This window comes from Rhinolophus hipposideros (assembly GCF_964194185.1).
Source record: "Rhinolophus hipposideros genome assembly, chromosome: X".
NCBI classification, from domain to species: Eukaryota; Metazoa; Chordata; class Mammalia; order Chiroptera; family Rhinolophidae; genus Rhinolophus; species Rhinolophus hipposideros.
The window spans coordinates 62,255,062-62,271,711 of NC_138046.1; positions in this window are offsets into that span (position 1 = coordinate 62,255,062).

Consider the following 16,650-nt stretch of genomic DNA (forward strand, 5'->3'; position numbering starts at 1 on the left):
GGATTGCATTAAATCTGTATATTGCTTTGGGTAATATGGCCATTTTAACTATGTTGATTCTTCCAATCCATGAGCATGGAATGTCTTTCCATTTCTTTGTGTCTTCTTCAGTTTCTTTTAAAAATGTCTTATATTTTCCAGCACACAGGTCTTTCACATCCTTGGTTAAGTTTATTCCTAGATATTTTATTCTTTTTGATGCAATTGCAAAAGGAATTGTTTTTTTGTACTTCTTTTTCTGATTTTTCATTGTTAGTATATATGAATGCAATGGATTTTTTACGATGATTTTGTAGCCGGCAACTTTACTGTATTCGTTGATTGTTTCTAAGAGCTTTTTGGTGGTCTTTAGGGTTTTCTATATATAGCATTATGTCATCTGCAAAGAGTGACAATTTAACTTTTTCATTCCAAATTTGGATGCCTTTTACTTCTTTCTCTTGACTGATTGCTCTGGAAAGGACTTCAAAAACTATGGTGAAAGGCAGAGGTGATAGGGGACAGCCCTATCGTGTTCCTGAACGTAGAGCAAAGGGCTTCAGTTTTTCACCATTGATTATGAGATTCGCTGAAAATTTGTCATATAAGGTCTATATTATGTTAAGATATTTTCCTCCTATACCTATTTTATTAAGTGTTTTAATCATAAATGGAAGTTTTATCTTGTCAAATGATTTTTATGCATCATTTGATATAATCATATAATTTTGTCCTTTATTTTGTTTATGTGATATAGCACATTGATGGATTTCAGAATGTTGAACCATCCTTGTGCCCCAGGGATGAACCCAACTTTGTCGTGATGAGCAATCTTTTTAATGCATTGTTGCATTCGATTTGCTGGAATTTTGTTTAGGATTTTGCATCTGTATTCATCAGAGATATTGGTCAGTAGTTTTCTTTTTTTGTGTTGTCCTTACCAGATTTTGATATCAGGGTAATGTTGGCTTCATAAAGTGATTTGGGGAGTACTGTCTCTTCTTCAATTTTTTGGTAGAGTTTGAGCAGGATTGGTATTAGATCCTCTTTGAAGGTTTGGTAGAATTCACTAGTGCAGCCATCTAGTCCTGGACTTTTGCTTTTGGGAAGGTTTTGGATGACTGATTCATTTTCCATTCTGGTGATCGGTCTGTTTAGATTTTCCAGTTCTTCATGGTTCAGCCTTTGAAGGCTATATGATTCTAAGAACTTGTCCATTTCTTCTAGGTTATTGAATTTTGTGGCATATAGTCCTTCATAGTATTTTTGGATGATCTTTTGTATTTCAGTGGTGTCAGTTGTAACTTCCCCTTTTTCATTTCTGATCTTGTTTGTTAGTGTCTTCTCTCGTTTTATCTTAGTGAGCTTAGCCAAGGGTTTGTCAATTTTGTTAATCTTTCCAAAGAACCAGCTCTTTGTCATATTAATTTTTTCTGTTGTCTTTTTGTTCTCTATTTCATTTAGTTCTGCTCTGATTTTTGTTATTTCCTTTCTTCTGCTGATCTTCGGTTTCATTTGTTCTTCTTTTTCTAGTTCTTTAAGGTGTAATGTGATGTTATTTATTTGGAATTTTTCTTGTTTCTTGAGATAGGCCTGTAATGATGTAAATTTCCCTCTTTAAACTGCTTTTGCTGCATCCCCAAAATTTTGGTAGGATGTATTTTCAATGTCATTTGTTTCTATGTATCTTTTTATCTCTCCTCTAATTTCTTCTTTGACCCAGTCATTCTTTAAAAATATGTTGTTTAATCTCCATGTATTTGTGTTTTTTCCCACTTTCTTTTTGCAGTTGATATCCAATTTCAAAGCCTTGTGATCAGAGAATATGCTTGGTATGATTTCAATCTTCTTAAATTTGCTGAGGCTGATTTTATGTCCCAATATATGGTCTATCCTTGAGAATGTTCCATGTACACGCGAAAAGAATATATAGTCTGATGTTTTAGGATGAAGTGCTCTATATATGTCAATTATGTTCATTTCCTCTAAAGTGTTGTTTAGGGCTGCTCTTTCGTTATTTATTTTCTGTTTGGATGATCTATCTATAGCTGTCAATGATGTATTTAAGTCCCCTAGTATAATTGTGTTTTGGTCAATTTCTCCCTTTAGTTCTGTTAGTAGTTGCTTGGTATATTTTGGTGCTTCCTGATTGGGAGCATAAATATTTATGACTGTTATGTTTTCTTGTTGTATAGTCCCCTTTACCATTATGAAATGTCCATCTTTGTCTCTTGTTACCTTTTTCATAGTGAAGTCTATTTCATCTGATATCAGTATGGCTACATCTGATTTTCTCTGGATACCATTTGCTTGGAGTGTCAATTTCCACACTTTCACTTTGAATCTATGCTTATCCTTGTAGCTGACATGTGTTTCTTGGAGACAGCATATAGTTGGGTTTAGTTTTTTGATCCAGTCTACTACTCTGTGCCTTTTAATTGGTGAGTTCAGTCCATTTACATTTAGGGTGATTGTTGATATGTGAGGATTTCCTATCATTCTATCTTTAGTTTTCTGGTAAGCCTGTGTCTCCATGGTTGCAGTGACTTTTTCTTGTTGTCTATTATTTCTGTGTGGTGGATTCTATGATGTTTCCCTCTGTTTCTTTTTTTATTATAGTATATATTTCAGTTCTGGATATTTTTTGAGTGGTTACCGTTAAGTTTATGTAAAAGAAAGTTTGATATTTGGAGTATTCCATTTTCTTCAGCACGCTTACTTTCTCCATTCCAATATTCTGTTTCAGGCCTTTACTTTCCCCCTTTTTATGTTTTGGTTGCCCCAGATTGTCCCTGTTGATGGTGGTCGAATTTAGTATTTCTTGTAGTGCAGGTCGTTTATTAGAAAATTCCTTGAGCTTCTGTATGTCTGGAAAGGTCTTTATTCCTCCTTCATATCTAAAGGATATCTTTGCTGGGCATATTATTCTTGGCTCATAATTTCTCTCTTTCAATAGTTTGAATATTTGGTTCCACTGCCTCCTGGCTTATAGAGTTTCCACTGAAAAAAAAATCTAACGATAATCTAATCTGCTTTCCTTTATAGGTTACTGTCTTCTTTTCCCTGGCTGCCTTGAGGATTCTTTCTTTGTCGTTGATTTTAGACAGCTTCAATACAATGTGACTTGCAGAAGGCCTGTTGGGATTGAGGTAAGTAGGTGTTCTATTTGATTCTTGGATTCGAGGATCCAGTTCTGTCCACAGGTTTGGGAAGTTCTCATCAACAATTCGTTTGAATATATTCTCTGTTTCCTTCTGTCTTTCTTCTCCTTCTGGTGTGCTGTTTATTCTTATATTGCTCTTCCTGATGGAATCAGAAAGTTCTCGTAGAGTTCTTTCATTTCTTTTAAGTCTCAAGTCTCTTTCTTCTGCCATCTGTGTAATTTCCAGGTTTCTATCTTCGATGTCACTGATTCTTTCCTCTATCTGGTCAACTCTACTACCTAAGCTGGTTATTTCATTCTTAATTTCTTCTGTTGAGTTCTTAGTCTCCAGAAATTCTATTTGTTCTTTTTTAAAATTTAATCTCTTTCGTAAAATGCTCATGTTTTTCTTTGGTTGTGTTTCTGAGTTCATTAAACTGCCTTTCTGTGTTTTCTTGCATCTCATTGAATTTTTTCAGAACAGCAATCTTGAATTCTCTGTCATTGAAGTCACATATTTCCATATCTTTTAGTTCCTTTTCTGGAGACTTTTCACTTTCTTTCTGAGCTGTCTTGTTACCTTGGTTATTCATGTCAATTACTGATTTATTATTTCTCTTCCTAGACATCTACAGGAGTGGTTTCTGCAACAGTTTGATAGGAAGAGGTCTTTCTTTTGTTTTCCAGTACTTGTTCGTAGAATATTTTGTTTTCTCTGCTTCTGCAGACTTTTTTTCTCTCTCACACCGTAGTGCTATGCTTTCCTGCACTATTCTAGCTTTTCACACAATGGGGGATTCCCTGGGAGTCAGGCTTCTCCTCTGTGAATAGTTCACCTGGGTCACATGGCGCAGTGTCTGTGTGGGTATGTGGTGAGCTTTTGAAGTTCCAGTGCTCTTCTTGCTCCAAATTCAGAGCCCATGTGTTTCAGCAGTTCTGTTTACTCCTGCAGTGATCTGCCCAAATAGATGGGGACAGGGGCGGAGTGAGTAGTGAAAGGTTGCCCAGAGCAATGGCTGCGACCACCACCACATTTGTTCTTCCTTCCACAGCTCCCTCCCCTTTCCCAGAACTAGTTGGGCTGCAAATCTGTGTCTCCCGTCCACAGTTCTCAGAACTGCAAATATTTTGTTCTTTTGATCTGAAACTACTACTGTTCCGCTTCTAGCACTAGGCAGGTGGCGGCGGGGCAAGCTCTGGAAGGGTAGGGAGGGGGCGGCTAGTCTCAGTGCCTACAGCTTTCGGTCTCTGCTCGGCAGTGAGGTCTTATACCACTGTTTTCAGCCTTCTTCCCTCAGTCTTTTCTCGGAGGTCTCTGCCGTGAGCGTTGGGTTCAGCCATGTTATATGCTGGGCCAGAAACGGAGCTCTACCAGTCCGAGTTCTTTCCTCTCCCACAGCTGTGGGAGTTCCGGGATGCAGAGAGCTGGGAGCACTGAGTTAGGTCTTCGTCCTGAGCCCTCACGGCTCCGTGTCTGCACTTCTCCCTTCCCCCCTCCCCTGCTTGCACGATTCGTGAAACAGTATTCAGTAGTGGGCCTCTTCGTCTTTGCTGTCTGCTGTGCAGGGAGTCCTTTTTGGAGTCATAGTTGTTGCATTTGTTGTAAATTCTGGGGAAGATTTACAGAGGCTCATCTCAGGCTGCCAATTTGATGATGTTTCCCATGCCTGTGCTTTAAATCTGCATGCATTTTTCCATCTGAAGTGAGTCTCCTGTAGGTAGCATTTGTAAGGGTCTTGTTTTTCTTCCATTCAGCCACCCTATGCCTTTTGATTGGAACATTTAATCCATTCATATTTAAAGTAATTGTCGATAGGTATGTTGTTATTACTGTTTTGTTATTCATATTTTTTTTTTTACCTTTTTTCCTTTCTTATTAAAGAAGTCCCTTTAACATTTCTTGTAATATTGGTTTGATGGTGATGAGCTCCTTTAGCTTTTTCTTGTCTAGGAAGCTGGGGTTTTTTTTGTTGTTGTTTTGTGTGTGTGTGTGTGTGTGTGTGTGTGTGTGTGTGTGTGTTTTGTCCTTTGATTCTAAATGATAGCTTTGCTAGATAGAGTAATCTTGATTGTAAGTCCTTACTTTCCATCACTTTGAATATTTCCTGCCTGTCCCTTCTGGCCTGCAAAGTTTTGATTGAGAAATAAGCTGACTGTCTTGTAGAAGCTCCCTTGTAAGTAACTAACTGCATTTCTCTTGCTGCTTTTAAGTCTCTCTTTGTGTTTAACCTTTGGCATTTTAATTATGATGTGTCTTGGTGTGGGCCCCTTTGGGTTCATTTTGTTTGGGACTCTGTGTATACTGGGCTTGTATGTCCATGTCCTTCACCAGGTTATGGAAGTTTTGTGTCATTATTTCTTCAAATATGTTTTCAATTTTTTGCTGTCTTCTCTTCTCCTTCCGGTACCCCAAAGATGCAAATATTGGTATACTTGATGTTGTCCCAGAGGCCCTTTAAATTATGCTCATTTTTTTATTCTTTTTTTTTTTTCTGTTCTTATTGGGAGTTTTTTGCTACCTTATCTTCTGAATCACTGATTCAATCCTCTGCTTTATCTAATGTACTATTGATTTCCCCAATGTAATTTTTATTTTAATTATTGTATCCTTCATTTCTGAATTGTTCTTTTTTTAATGTTTTCTATTCCATTTTTTATGTTTCCTATCTCTTTGTTGAAATTCTCACTGAGACCATTGAGCATCCTTGTAACCCGTGTTTGGAACTCTGCATCTGGTAGATTGATTATCTCCGTTTTGTTTACTTCTTTTTCTGGAGTTTTGTTCTGTTCTTTTATGATTTTTTTGTCATGTTTCTTTGTCTCCCCATTTGGACTGTCTCCCTGTGTTTGTTTCTATGTATTAGGTAGAGCTGCTATGTGTCCTGGTCATAGCAGAATGGCCTTATATAGTAGGTGTCCTATGGGGACCAGTGACACAGTCTCTCTGGTCACCTGAGCTGGGTGTTCCAGGTGTGTCCGTTTTGTGGGTTGTGTGTGCCTTCCTATTGTAGTTGAGCCTTGGTTGCTGTTTGCACATCAATGGAAGGGATTGACCCTCAGGTTGATTCGTTGTGAGGACTGGCTGCGACTTTAAAGGAGCAGCTGTTGTTTAAGGACTGACCCTATAGAGCAGAATTCAGTTTAGCAGGGCTGTGGTGCCTGTCCAGTCTGCTCTTTAGTTGTGTCATCTGTGGAGGCAGCTGGGTGGTGTGCCAACTTGGTCCAAAGCTGACCTCCAGGCATGCCAGCCTCTGGGCTCCAGGGAGGGGCCTGTGGCAGGCCAGTTTAGCTACTATCTGTGCCCTGTTCAGGGTCACCTGGCATGAGCCACAAAGTGATCTGCAGATGTCTTCCACTCATGCTGTGCTTGGAGGTGCCTGGGAGGGGCTAAGCCACTAAAGTTGGAACCAAGTCTGGGTGCCACTAGTGCCAGGCTTGGACTGCCTAGCAAGAGGAGTGGGGCATACTGAGGCCAGATGATGTTTGTTTGGGGTTTGTGAACCTTTGTGAGATTTTACAAAAGTCCAAAGAATGAGCCAAGATGTGTTGTTTTTATGTAAAAACCACTGGAAGCGGCTTCGGTGGGTCCACAAGTTGGGTGAGGCAGAGTCTCAGGGAATAACCAGTGTGGGGCAAACAGTGTTAAGTTGATGGAGATTCAGATATGGTGGCTGCCTGGGTCTGCACTCCGGGTATGTTGGAGAGCCCAAGAAAGGAACAATGGATTCTACCATGACTTCTGTCTGGGAGAAAGTTGCCCCTCCAGCACTTGCCCTGAAGCCAGATAATTCAATTTCTTTTTCTTGTATGTTCCTGGCAAATTTAGAGCTGCAGCCCCAGATCTGGAATTCAGAGCAAGTGAGTCTGTCAGTGAGTAAGTCCACTCATGGGCCCTTTAAGAGGAGCTCCTGGGACTTCAGCAGGCCTGTGTCTCACTCAGCCACAATTTCTGCTGGTTTTCACAGCCAGAAGTTGTGGGGACTTCTCTTCATGGCACTGAATCTTGGGCTCAGGAGCCTGGTTTGGGGCTGGGATCCCTTGCTCCTTTGGGGTAACTTCTGTAGTTGATATCCCTCTAGAATTTTAATCGCCACCTGTGGGTGTGGGACCATCCCTTTCAGCATCTCTGCCCCTTCTACCAGTCTCAAGGTGGCTTCTTCTGTATATACCTAGTTACAGGACTTGTGTTCAGCTATATTTCAGGTGACTCTCAATCATTTTGTTCTGTAATTTAGTTGTGATTTTGATATGGTCCTGAGAGAAGATAAGCACAGCATTTACCTACTCCATTATCTTGACTGGAAATGAATTTTTATTTTTTAAATATGTTGGTTCCAAACCCTTGACATTCACTCATTATTTTGATAAATATTTGAGTATCTTCAATGAGATAAACCATGATACTGGGGATGTAGTGATATGTAACTAATGCCTTTCCTCATGGAATTTACAAATTAGTGTGAGAACATAAAATGAACTGATAAGAAAACATGCAATAAAATCCCAAATGGTGATGCATTCTATGGAGAGAAATAAGAGCAAGTTAGGGTACTACAGAATGATAGTGAGAGAGGTGAATGGTTAGAATCTCATTTGATTGTTAAAACAACCATCCTGTGAGATAGGCATGTGTATTTCCATGTTGTTGCTGTGGAAACTGCACCTTGGAAACGTTAAGTAATCTTCCCAATATTACATAGCTAGCAGGCAATAGAATTAGGAATTCAACCCAGAGCAGACTCCAAATGTCATTCTCCTAACGAATATATCATTTCCCAAATAGACAAAGTATTATATCTAGGTATTTGACTGGCACAGGGGAGTCATTCAATTAATGCAGTTATTATTATTATTATTATTATTTATTATTATGTAATTGAATTTATTTATCACATAATGATCAAGTTTCACAAATGGAGAAACAGTATCTCAGAAAGATCAAATGATTTTCCTAAATTCATCCAGTTAGTAAGCAATAAATCTGAAATAAGTATTCTGGCCTGATTGACTGCAAAATGCAGACTTTTTCTATTATGATAATCTACCTTCTCTCCATAAAATGAGGACAATAGTATAATTGCACAGGAAAATCCATTTAACATTTGCAAATAGGCTTTGAAAAAACATTGAATGGTATATGTTTGTAAATTGTATATTTATAGTAATCATTATTTCCTTTTGTACTAATAATGGTTGATATCTTGGGTATCGGGAACCCAGAACACCAAAGAAGGAAACATTTCTTACGCGATTTTTGCTGGGATCATTAAAGAATTTATCTCAGCCTTTTAGCCTCATTCAATTATAAAGATTCTTTTCAAGATGTATTATTTTAATCAAGGTAGTCCTTTGCTGGGCCTCATGAGGGAAGTAAGCACATAGCACATAAACACATATTTTTCTAGTCATTTCTAAGTGAATTGCAGGCTGAGGTTCTAAATCAGAATGCTCCTTCTACAGAAGATCATGCTCAATATTTTGCAGGAAACTGGTTTGACAGCACTACTCATCAGGGTGATGCTTCTTCAAAAGAGTGGGTAGGTTTGCATTACAGACTGAGGAAGTTCAAACTACTATGGTCATCCTATTTATGGTTTTCAGCCAGTCTTTGGAAGTACTTATTGCCAATGTAAGTTGGAAGTTGAAAGACTTCCCTCTCAGTATTGATTAGCTTTCCCTTTTCATTATATAGGAGTTATCAGTTCCACTGAAGCATTAAAATCTATGAAATCTCCTAGAAAATATTGTATTCAAACTAAACCTAAAGGTCATCTTTGGAATTGTCTTTCATTTGCAACATCTATAATTAGAAAATAATAAAACCAAGATATGCTTAGTGGTTTGGCATATTTGGAATTTGAAGTACTATTTTCAAGGTTTTGCTGAGCAAAACTCAGCAGTGGGCAACAAACACTGGGAGTTATTTTCTTAATTTCCTCAACTGTAAAGCACCAAACAAAAACCACTTTTGGGGTTTAGTATTCTATTTGCAACCCAGGATGTCTGAGGGAAAATGTAATAATATAAAATGCTCTGGTCAGAGCATAGGGTGGTTGGCATAGCAAAGTAAAATTCAAACCTCATACACATTCATCTTTGATTATACCATTAAACAATTTTCCAGTGGGTTTTATTTGTTGTGCTTAGTTTTCCAATCATAATTTATTTTTAGATTGCTTACATAGAAGTAGGAGAGCCCCTCTTTTGAATAAAAGAAAAGGAAACTTTAAAGGAATTCTCTAATATCACTATTGACAACGAAATTTAACCCTCTCTAGGAAAGCAACATAAAGTTTGAACTTAAAAAAATAACGCTTTTCCATGCTCTCATCTTGATATGATTTAAGCTTTCATCAGTAAAGAGTCAGATATGTTGTTTCAAATCAAAAGAAAATGCCAAAACTTCATCCTGAAAATAAGGTCTATGCACTGAAAAGTAACTGAGCTTTTCATTTGAATCACTAAAACTTATTTTTTTTAATTGGGGAAGGGAAACAGGACTTTATTGGGGAGCAGTGTGTACTTCCAGGATTTTTCCAAGTCAAGTTGTTGTCCTTTCAATCTTAGTTGTAGAGAGCGCAGCTCAGCTCCAGGTTCAGTTGCTGTTGTTAGTTGTAGGGGGCACAGCCCACCATCCCTTTCAGGAGTTGAGGAGTCGAACTGGCAACCTCGTGGTTGAGAGCCCGTGCTCCAACCAACTGAGCCACCTGGCCACCCAGGAGCTGAGCAGCAGCTCATTGACTTCATTCTAGTTGCGGAGGGAGCAGCTCGCTGGCCCTTGTGGGAATCGAACCAGCAGCCCCGTTGCCCATGGCTCACGCTCTAACCAACTGAGCCACCCGTCTGCTCCACTAAAACTTTCTTATTTGCAACAACTTTTGAATCTTCCTGTATTCCCCATTCAGACATTGACTGTTGCTCCAAACAGTTACCAATTTTGCTTTTCAGAGATTTATTGGGCCAAATATTTGACAAAGATAGTGCCTGTAAGTGCTGAGATGCAGGTGTGCATGGCTAGACTTGGCACCTAGCAGTGGTCATTGATGCCAAACCTAAGTCCATTGTATTTATATTGCTGCAGGCACAACAGATGTAGTTGCAACTTGTTCTGGAAATCGTTCCTATTTTCTATAAATCTAGTTAGTGCTTCAATAATATTCTCCAGTTATGAAACCAAGCCAGTTTAGAAAGTCACCACTGGTAAATATAGAAGTATAAAATATGAATATCATCACAATACTATGATCATTTATTCATTAATCATCTAAATCAAGTGCATGTCTCAGGGTGCTCAGTTATAAATAAATGTCAAACTTGCAAGATTTTATAATTCACACGTCTGTGTTATGAAGCAAGTGGCCACATGTTGATCTTTAAACAATGAGCTTCGCCTGAAAAATGCCTGATCTGTGCCTTGATGAAGGTCTTATGACAGGAATTAGCATAGGTGGTGTCTTATTTGAATCAAACTTTATTCTTAATCAAAGGGGCCAATTGCAATCAACCCTATGGTTTGAATCTCCTTTTGAGCCCTTCTAAATGTGTCAACCTTCCTTTCTCTTTACATTGATTCTCTGTTTAAGTGTACCCTGGAGAAGTGCAAGTGTTATGAAGGGAACCAACATTTTGTCACCCTGAAGCTGCCTTTTTAGGATATTGATTTTAAGCTGTTTACTAAGAAATAAGACTCAGAAGGAAACTTTGACCCTCCCTCTTTGAGATTCAGACAGAATCCTGCTTCAGGAGGCTTGGCTTAATCATCTTAAGAATTTTCACCCTAGCATTAGTCAGGAAGATTCCAAGCCTTTTAGCTAGATACCGCCCCCACACACTGTTTCTGAGTTACCCAGCAAGAATGTTCCTGCCATGTATATTCCCCTCTTCCTCAACTACCCGTAAATTGCCCATTCTCACTTCTGAAATCTAAGACCCTGTTCCTCCCTTTCTTCTTTGTCAAACATGTCACATATACTCATTGTTGCCTCATTGTCTTTGGAATTTTCATGCTTATGTGAATTCCCCATGTGCATGTATTAAAACTTTGATTTTCTCCGGTTAATCTGTCTCTGTTAATTTGATTATTGGTCCAGCTAGAACAATTTAGAAGATGGGAGGAAATGTATTAATTTTGTTTAGCCCCTACAGTTACAATGGCACACTTGACATCCTGCAGAAATTGGAGGCAAAACATTCTTTTACATTCCCGTTACAATGCTGTGACTTTACAATTAGGTCAACTTAGTGACCTCTATTTAGCAGAGGGCGGAGGTGGAGAAGGATCATTTCATGCTTTTCGATTTGTCACTGTCCAGATGTAATTGTATAAGCAGCTTAGATTGTACAGCATCTTGATACCTGTATATTCTTAATGGTTTAAAGAAAATTTTTCAGACATGGATAAAAGTCTTTCTATCGAATTCTGGCATGTTATATGTCACACTGACTGAATTCTTGAGACAGGAAACAAATGGTAGGTTGGTATTTGAGCATATTTACTAGGATGAGCAAATCCCTTGATGTGTAAAGGTGAAAGAAACTGGCTTCCTGTAAAGCACACTCCAGTTTGTGAGGTCATATTGCAGGCCTTTGATCATACCCCTCTGTCTTTAGAGCCTCTCTTTGATCCAGTCTGGCCATGGTACAGAGTAGCCAAAGCCCAATGGGCCTATGGATTCTTTTGATAGTACAGTTTAGAAAAGAGATCTTTCCTGAGAAGCCATGTGGCTGGATGGAAAGAAGGGTGTGCAATTCAAGGTCAATTGGGATCACTGGAATGCTATTTAGATAAGTCAGGGCATGAATTTCTTATTATATCAACTGTTTTGATTGGTTCATATACATTCGAATGCTTGTTGTCTTTGTAGCTCTGGTAAATTTCCATGGGAGCCTCCTCACCTTCAGAAGAAATAATAAGCTTCTTAAAGAAATGGGTTTTTATTTTTAATTTCCATCAATGCCTCAGTACCACCTGGTGCATATTTGGAGCTCAATAACTATTTGTTTAATGGATGATATTGTTGAATGAGTTTTGAGGAATTAGGAGGTATGGGCCTTTGAAAGCTGAGTGATAATGATGAGGCTTCATAATGATCTTATTTGAATGAATGAAGAGGAAAAAGTAGAGTGATTACTGGTATGACCACAATTAAAATTTATATCAGCTTTCAATACTATGCGGTCACTAATGAAATTATATTGATCCTATGAAATCTATTAAAGGGTGTGGGGACAGAGCCCCAGAGAGCAGTTTCCAGGCTCTCGGCCTCACATAGGAAAGTGCTGGCTCAGGTAGTAAATGGCCATCAACTGTGATTGGATGGCCATCAGCTGTGGCTAGTTGGCCGTCAGCTGTAACCGGTGAGCCATTGGCCACTAATATAACTGCTGTGGCTACGCTAGCAGCAAATAGGGGCTAGCAAGATGATGGTGGCTGGGCTGGCAAGCGGCGGAGTGTGGATTGCAGATTGCAGAGAAGCGGATTGCTAGCAAGTGAGATTGTTTGGCAGAGACAATTGGATGGCGGGTGTCGGATAGTGTGGCTCCTGCTTCCTGTGTCTCCAACCCAGCCGCCAGTGAGAATATAGTGGTATGACTCCACCATCTATGGCTCCCTGGGTGTTCCTTTTTGGCTTCACCATATCCTGTGTTCTTATGTGGGGAGTGGGAGCTGAGACCCCGCAGGAGACCCTGCACGACAAAGGGCTTTTATCATTACAATACTAAATCCAAGACAAGTTTTACATTAACCCTCTAAGACAGTAGTCTTTTAAAATAAGGCTTTACCAGCAGTAATGAATCATCATAACTTGATCATGCCTCTTAGTTTTAGCTATTAAATATTGTGTCAGAAGCTAATTGTCAGCTTCATAATGTGTGAGTTATTGATATAAACTTGTGTTTGGTTTAAGTATGCATTATATTTCATATTGCTGTATAGATTGTCATGTCAGGTCAGCTTGGTCATTTGTTCATATCCATATCATATGCTCAAAAAGAGTACATTAGTTCCTTTGTGCGGATCATTAAAATGTTTGAACTATTGACTTGAGTTCATTAAAATCTTTACTCCACTACAGCTATTCCATATGCCTGTTAATTTTCTGATTGAAACAATTGTTTTATTTAAAACAATGCCTGTATTGCTGACACTCAAGAAACAGAATTATCATCATGTTTATATTATCCAATGTAAGAGTGATTTGATTGTATTATGCAGAACTTGTATGTGAGGTAGTATTTTTAAAGAATATGAATTACTGAGATTCTATTTTAAAACCAGAAAGTAATCTTTTATTAAAGATCTAAGAGTTAAGTGAGCTCCTTGCAATATTTAAGGCATTGAAATTAGTTGGTTGTAACTTATTTTAAACTATGTTAGTAAAGAAATAGAAAATTTCTCCTTGAATTAGCACATTTGCTGAGTTTCCATACACTGAGCATTTATATATTTTTAGAGTTTTACAAGTTCCCATGGTAGTTTCTAATGAACTATCAAAACTCAGAGTAACTGTGGAGATAACGTGCTCCAATATTATTTTAGAATACAAACATTTTAGACAGGCTGCTGCATCGCTGAATAAATCTCACTGCAGCAGGAATTCAAAACATGCAGTACAGTCCAATGACTTCGAGGTTTTTTTCCCCTTTATTAATTTATATTAAGCACAAGAGTAATATATGCCCTTGTAACTAGAAACAGTGCAAAGATATATAAAAACTACGCCAATAATCTTTCTCATCCTCTCTCCACACATTTCTCTATGTTCATATTAGGTAGACATATGTAATTATATGAGGTTTCGTGGTTGTCTGTTTTTAACAACATAATCATAGTGTGTATATTATTCTGTAGCTTGCTTTTCTCAGTCAGCAATATATTGTGGACATCTGTCCAGAACACTAGATACAGATCTAAGACATTATTTTTAATAATATTGATGTTTCATAATTTAATGACTCGGATTAATGGACAGTTAAATTGATTCCTTTTTTATCCCAGCATCAAATGCAATGCTAAAATAAAGATTTCTGTACACATATATCACATGCTTGTGATTTTATTTCTGTAGGGTCAAATTTATGCATTGTGGGTAATACTGCCAGTATCCTTTTCAAAAATATTATAGTAACTGATATATCCCCAAAGCAATATGTAAATGTAATTATTTCCTCATATCTTTGCCAGAAGAAATGCCATTGGTTTTGTGGTGGCTGAAAGAAAATAATACTTTTCCTCACACCTTCTAAGTTCTTCTAGCTGGGCCAATAAGCAAATTAACAGAGACAGATTAACAGGAGAAAAATAAAAATTTTAATACACGTACATTGGGAATTCACATAAGCATGAAAATTCCAAAGACAGAGAGGCAACATTGGGTATATATGACATCTTTGGACAAAGGAGAGAAGTGGGGGCTGGGTATTATATTTCAGATGTGAGAATGGGCGATTCACAGGTACTTGATAAAGAGGGGAACACACCTAGCCGAAACAATGGAACACAGGATATCTAGCCAACAGTGCCTGCCTGATGTTCTGTTATTTACCATACTTAATTCCAATTGGGCTAAGGCAGCATTCTAAGATTTCCTTCCTGAAGCAGGATTCTCTGTCTGAATATCCTGGGCAGGAAAGGCAGGAGTGGGAGGTGGGGGATGGCGGAGAGGTCAAAGTTTCTTTCTAAGTCTTTTTCTTAATAAACAGCTTAAAATAAATATCCCACCCTTCAGGGTGGCAAAATTTTGGTTCCCTTCAATAGAAATATTTATTTAGATTTTATTTTAAGACACACACTCATACCCATAAAATTATGCTGAAATTTATTATTAAATCTATTACTCAGAAGGAAGTCTAGCCTATTTTATTCAAAATGGTTGGCCCATCATGCTAATTCCATTAATTAAACAAACCATTCTTTTCCCACTAAATTGAAATAGTTCTATACCAAAATTTAACTTTCCATAGACACTTAGATCTATTTTAGGTCAGGCTATTCTCCAATGATCTATTGATCTATTTGTCTAGTTCTGTGTCGATACTATATTCTTCAATTATGAAGCAATTTTGTGTGTGGGTGTACATACATACAGTGGTATCTCAGTTTTTTTAACATAATCCGTTCCGGAAGACCGTTTGAGTTCTGAAACATTCGAAAACAGCTAGGCCTCAGGATCTTGCACTCAGTGGAAGCCGCATGACATGTTCGACTTCTGGGGCGTGTTTGAAAACTGAAGCATTTACTTCCATGTTTACGGGGTTGGTAAACCGAAATGTTCGTCAACGGAGACGTTCGAAAACAGAGGTACTATTGTATGTGTAAGGGTGATGTTGTATCTTTTATTTTGAGATTTAAATCTGTAGTGTAATTCGATTTAATGTTGTAGTTTAGCTTGGGACTTTTTGGAAGTTTTCTTTTCTTTTCTTTGCTCTCCTTCTCTCATGCCAAACCTTAATGATTCTGTTTACTATATATTTACTATACATGCCAGTTTCCCTGATTCTGTTTACTCCAGGCCAAGATCACCCCTCACTTTTCCTTTTTTCTGCCTATTATTTCACGCCTATAAAACATTTTGGCTGTGCTGTGGAGGGATGGGGGCCAGGGGGCAGGCGGGAGATGGCCTTTGGACAGGAGTCCAACATCCTCCCAGAATGCCCGCTATTTGAATAAACCTGCATTTTGCCCACCAACTTCGTCTCTCAAGTTTTGGCTTTCATGGGACGAGAATGGATCTTTAGCACGGTAACAAATGTACACAGACACACTCTTACCCACACACATAATATAGATAGCTCTATCTATCTAAAGTACACATCAATATATAAATAAAATAAATATGCACATATTTACTACTTCCCTTAACCATTCTAATTTATTCTTCCACAGTAACTTAAATCAGCTCAATTTAATTTAAAAAGTAGATAAAAATAATATTGAGGTTTTGATTGAAATCATATTAAATATGTAAATAAATTTTGAAAGGACTGATATTTTACGCCATCAGCTCTTCCTATACATGAACATATGGGGGGGGTGTGGGGACAGAGACCCAGAGACCAGTTTCCAGGCTCTCGGCCTTACATGGAAAGGTGCTGGTTCAGGTAGTAGATGGCCATCAGCTGTGACTAGTTGGCCATCAGCTGTTACCGGTTAGTCATTAGACACTGATATAACTGCTGTGGCTAAGCTAGCAGGCGGCAGAGTGCGGGTTGCGGATTGTAGAGAAGTGGACGGCAGGTTGCTGATAGTGTGGCTCCTGTTTCCTGTGTCTCCAGTCCAGCCACCAGTGAGACTATAGTGGTATGACTCCCCTATCTATGGCTCCATGGGTGTTCCTTTTTGGCCTCACCATATTCTGCGTTCTTATGTGGGGAGCGGGAGCTGAGACCCTGCATGACACCCTTCATGAGAGGGTGCCAAAAAAAAGAAATGTATACAAGTTGACACTTGGGTCAACGTTGCTCAAGCGGTAGTTCACCATAATCAAAAGTGTCTGGAGGCTGATGGTAACCACTTTGAGCACCTCTTG